This window comes from Micromys minutus (assembly GCF_963924665.1).
Source record: "Micromys minutus genome assembly, chromosome: 3".
Classification (NCBI taxonomy): domain Eukaryota; kingdom Metazoa; phylum Chordata; class Mammalia; order Rodentia; family Muridae; genus Micromys; species Micromys minutus.
The window spans coordinates 93,189,602-93,195,601 of record NC_137972.1 but is presented as its reverse complement, the minus strand read 5'-3'; positions in this window follow the sequence as shown (position 1 = coordinate 93,195,601).

Sequence of the window (6,000 nt, the reverse complement as noted above, 5' to 3'; positions counted from 1 at the left end):
AGAAGTTAGAATGCATGTGCCATAAACACAGTAGAAACCATCGCTGAAGCACTGAGAGTGGGAGGAGCTTCTACAAACAGCAACAAGAACAACTAAAAGCTCAGATGCCATGTCCGGGCCCTGTGACCTTGCCACTGCCACCGGCTCTCTTTTTCTTGCTTAGTCCCACCCGACTTTAATCATTTTTTTGTGTGTTTTGAGGAAGCTTCTCACTAAGTAACACAGGTTGGCCTTGAATTTACTACATCTTTCTGCCTCAATTTTACGAGGGCTGAGATTACAAAAGTGTTCCAAAACCTCAGGCCCTTCCTTCCGTTTTATGAGAAACCTCAACACACACACACACACACACACACACACACACACACACATCAATTTAAATAATAAAAATAGATCTTTTTAAAAAGTGAAGTTAGATTAATTTTTTTTTTCTTTTATTGAGACAGAGTCTCAGGTACCCTGGCCTTGGATTCTGTGTTTTGAGCTGTGACAGAGATGAGCAGGCCAAGAAGACAAGGAGCTGAGTGTGGTGACTCACACCTCTAACCCCAGCTGAGTGTGGTGGCTCACACCTCTAACCCCAGCAGTTGTTCAGGATGACAGAAAGGATCATCAGGAGTTGGGCGTCACCCTGGGCAGAAGAGGAGGAGGAAGAGGAGGGAGGGAGAAGATTGAGGCTTGGGCTTGGGTTGGATGAGAGGTGGCGTAAGGCCCTGGGCTTGGGGGAAGTTGCAAATTGTGATTCTGAGGATGCATAATTTCCAAGAAAGGGCGGCTCCTGTTCCATCCTTCAAAGATTAGCAGAGGAAGGAGCGAGCACTTGTCCCCTCCCTGATGCTCTGGGTAGACTGACTCTGGCAAATGCCCATGAGTATCCCTAGAAAGCTCATGGACCAGTTTTCTCATATTGCTGGGGCAAGTTCCTGTTACCTTGTTAAACAATATGATTATATTCCCCTACTGGCCAGACATGTTAGCACACATACCTTTAATCTCAGCATGAGGGTTGGGGCTGAGGGGTGGGGGCTGGGAGGTTGGAGTGGGCAGAGGCAGGTGGATACCTGTCTAGCTAGCAAGTTCCAGGACAACAAAAGGTACAGAATAGAGAAACTGTCTCAAAAACAAAACCAAAACAAAAGCAAATGTATCCTCCAGTCTCGGAGGCCAGAATCCACAATGCCTCCTGTAAGCCTTAGGCTAACATGTAAGCAGGGTGGGTCCTTCTGCAGTCTCCAGAAAGAATCAGTTTCCTTCCATTTCTCTGGGCTCTAGAAGGCCCTTTCAGAAGGACACTTTTAGCATTAGGGTGCACTCAGATACCCCAGAATAAGCTCCCAGTGTTAAGAGTCTTACTTCATATCTGCAAAGACCCTTTGTCTACAAGTTAGAGACCTTTTTGCTATATAAAGCTTATACATTCTCAGGCTTTAAAGATCAATATATATCTAGCTTTGGGGGGAGGGTATTCATTGGTTTACTACAGGCTTCCCTCCCAAAGACAACCTTCCACCGTCTCTGGTCCTTGGCCATCCATGGGGGTGAGCATGTGTATCTAAGATCTTACATTGCAGTTCCGAGGCCTTGTTATCGTTTGAATATGAAACACATCAAAGATCACTCTAGCTGGTAGTGCTATTTTGGGAGGTACCTAATTGGAGGAAGTGAGTCACTGGAGATATGTCTTTGCAAGTATATGTCGCCCTGGGTTCCATTTTATCTCTCCCTTTCTCTGTCCTCCCTCTCCTGCCCCCTCCCGCCCCCTCCCTCTCCTTCCTAAGTGCCATGAGCTGAACAGCTCTGTTCTACTCTGCTCTTCCACCACAGGCTTGGAAATGCAGCCAGATGAGCACCAACCAAAGCCCGAGGGCCTGAGCCCAGATAAACAGTCCTCCCTTTAAGTAGTTTCTCAGCCTGGAAGATGTCCAGGTGGATGCTTGCATCCTTTTGTCTGTAGCCCAGGCTGGCCTTGAGACTGGGATCTTCCTATTCCTTCCCACCATCTCCGGAGGGCTTTCTTCTCAAGCTCAAGGCTTTGAAGTCTTTTGAAATATTACACGTGGCTCAGAGTGTTGATCTGAATGCGTTGATAATAAATGCAGTCATTTATCACCTGTGTTTATTATCAATGCATTATTATCTGCGTCACATTAAAGACAAAAGTCAGTAAAGCACTGCCCTTGTGTTATTTGACTGGAGGGAGTGTAGCTTTTAATTCTTTATTCTCTCTGCTTTCTGTTGCTCCCGTCTGTGGTATGAGTCTGACTTTGTGCCCGCCTGAATGCCATTTTGTGACTCTGTTTGCATCTAAGTGTCTGTCCCTAACAAAGGACTCTGTTCAATTTTTTTTTTTTTTTTTTGGAACAGCACAGAAAGGATCCCATGTAAAAGGAATGGGGGATATTTTATAGAGATCTTCAACAGAGTTATATAAGGGATGAAGTTGCTGACTCCAAATGATCTCAACTGACCCAGATAATAAACAAACACTATCAAGCAATAGCCAATGTGTTTTACAAGATTGCTTTCAACCTTTATTTCAATGTTTAGCAAAGAATTATCACAACACACATAAAAACACACATTTCTTACTCCTGGGTCAGGGGCATGGAAAATGTGTCTTTGCTGGTGTTTCTTGCCCACAAAACGTACAATTACAATTATGCATTAGTCTAGGCGGTAAAGGATGAAATCCAAGACAAAAAAAGTTGGTCATTGCATTGTTCTCCTAAAGGTCGGTTAAACAGACAGGTGTAGGACACAGCAGGACTACAGTCTTAAGTAAGTCTCAGGTTACTTCAAAGTGTAACTCAGCTATGAGGTCTAGCAAAACTCCCACTCTTTTAGAAGGTAAGAGATATGTTTGTATCACACTTCCTTCACTGCTGTAACTAAGCCCTAGGCTGACGGTAGACATGAAGGACCCCACCAAAGCCTCACAGACTCCGATTCCATAGACAGAGCCACCTGTCTGTTCTGGACCAAGTCTCAAAGCCGAAATGAAGTAAATCTTTTTATTTGGTTTTCCAAGAGAGGATCTCTGTGTGTAGCTCTGGCTGTCCTAGAACTCACTCGATAGACCAGGATGGCCTCAAATTTACTGAGATCTGCCTCCCGAGTGCTGGGATTAAAGGTGGCACTGTCATAGCCCTTCTGGGCACAGGATCTTAAACACATTTTACAGCGGTCAGAGATCAAGGCCGGCCTTGTGCCCTGACTCAGGAGCCTTGTACTCTCTGGTGTCTCCTAGTGAGACTGAGTTGCACCTCTCACAGAATCTGCCTGTCTGTCTGTCTGTCTGGCATGAACAGAGTTTGCAGGGCTGGGCAGGGTAGAACGGGGAAACGGTACCCTTTGCTCTATCTTTATGGCTCATTGGGCTCCTCCTGGCCCCCAGATGGTTCAACGGAAACAGAGATCCAGCTGAAACCACTCATGGGGACAAAGAAAGCAGTCCCAGACCCTTAACCCAACCAAGAACTGGTGTGTATATATGGGTAGGGTGGCAGTGAGGGCCTTCCTCCAAAGAATGGGCCAGAGCACCGAGTACTGCCCCTGGTATGTCCAACTCTTGATCCAGTGTCCCCTTCTGTCATGGTTCCCAAGTGAGAGCCTAGGCTCACCTGCTTTGTGGCCCTTAAGGACAAGGATGGCAGCAGTGGCCACAGGCCAAGCAGGTTTGGCCTCCCATTTTCTCTCTCAAAGACTCACTGCTAGGGAATCTCTCAGTGTTGGCTTTGGGCAATAATTGAGCAAATTCAGGAAGCTCCTGGTTATTAAATTGAGCTAAAAATAATCCCAGTCACTGGCAGTCATTGGGAGACAGTAGCAGCCTCATGGTGCTCATGGTTCCGTCCTGTCTGCAGAGATGGGGGCAAAGAACCACAGTGCCTGAACAAGCAGCTGTCTCAGCAGCAGGTTCAAGGGACCTACTTGAGGAAGAAAGTGCCACCCCTCCTTTCCAGGGCCTCCAGGACATCTCCAACCCCACGTTGTGCTGAATCTGCCACCAGCATATTTTATAGCTGGGCTCTTCCGTCAGGAGACCTCTAACTTGTAGGTGGATGCTGGGAGCACGGCAGGGACTGGATCAGCTGACAGATGGACCCATTTAGTAAAGACCAGCAAGTCACAAAGGCTTTCCAAGGAGGGCACTTGTGGTGGGCTGAGTAGGACCTGTGGAATTGAAGGGGAGAGGCTGACGAAGAAAATGATACTGTTTTGAGGGCTGGGATATAGCTTTGTTGGTAAAGTACATGTATAGCATGCATGAAGCCCAAGTACACCTGTAATCTCAGCACTTGGGAGGTGGAGGGAAGAGAACCAGGCTAGCCTGGGCTATATGAGATCCTGCCTCTAAACCAAACAAGCAAATAAAACGAACCGTCACGACAGTTTAAGAGGTGTGGGTTTTAAAGGAGTGTGTTGTGGTTGTCAGACACTGCTGATACCGGTCAGACAGAGGACAGGACGTCACGGCATAAGCTGATCCTCATCTAACAGTTCGCCACTTGAGAGTGAAGAGCTGCAGTGTCAGGACACATCTGTAGAGGTCCCAGAATAAAGGTCTCAGTGGCTCTGGTTCATGCAAAGGCCCTGTTCCCCACATCCCCCCACGATCAGGGGATGCTCCAGAGAGCCATGCCTCAGGGTCCTGAGGACGGGAAATCCCCTCTATAAGTCTTCAGGGGAACACTCTCTAAGGGTTAAAAGATAGGACACATGGGGCTGGAGAGATGGCTCAGTGGTTAGGAGCACTGGCTGCTCTTGCAGAGGACCCACGTTCAATTCCCAGCACCCACATGGCAGCTCACAACAGTCAACAGTCTATAACTTCAGTTCCAGGGAAAATGACATCTTCTTGCCTCCATAGGCACTGAACACACACACACACACACACACACACAGTCTTATGTTTAATATGCCTTAAACAGCTCAATGGTTGGCCACTTCCAAACCTCCCTGAGGCTAACACACTCTCCCCTCTGATATTCCTGAATTACTACTTACTAAAACATATATCCGATCTTGGCCACCCCAAGCCTGCAGCCCTCCTGGGCCACAATCTCTAACTCTTAGATGTTGGAGGTCTCTGTCTTCGACTTCTCATGCCTGATCTTTCTGCCCCCCCCCCCCCCACCCCATGGTGGTTATGCCTTTCTCTCTCTCCTGCATCTCTTGCGCAGGAATCCTAAAAGTCCCTATTCTGTCTTCCGGCCCAGACATTAGCCGCTGGTAACTTTATTTACCAGTCAAAACCAACTAGGGGCAGGACTTTCAGTGTCCTACATGCAGACATTCGGAATCTCATGTAATTTAGAGAACCCAATTAACATAATCCAAGCAATAAACCAAACCCACTATATATTTGTATATGTATATATATGCAGTCAAGATACATTTTATATAAGATAAATAAATGAAGTAAATGTCTTCAAGAAACAAGGTACAGGAAGACAGCTGTGGCAAGCGGTCTTCTTAGTGTCTGATATCCGTGTCCGGGGTAGTCGCGTCCAGTGTCTCAGGCTGTTAGGACCTTGCTGCCTCATCGTGGGGCTGCACTCCTAATTTCTGAGCAGCAAGCTTTACATTCAAATGAAAAGATTCTATGAGCTATCCCCCAAATATCGCCCGATTCTTTTCCTGCTCAAACTTGCTGAAAGCAAGACTATGACCAGGAAACACAGAAAGAGGCATGTGACATGTATCAAGAAAATGTTAGCAGTTGTCATCTGAGGTTCTCTGCTTCCTACCCCGGCCAATGATCGCACACAGCAATGGTCCTTGGATTTTCGGGTGTGCAGCCTACAAGTAATCAAGAATAGAAAATGTTTCCTCAGTGGTATCAGATATCACACACACACACACACACACACACACACACACACACACACGCACACACGCGCACACACACACACACACACACACACACGCACGCACGCACACATGCACCCTCTGCTCCACACTCCAGAAAAAGCTGGATAGAAAGCATGGCCGGAACAA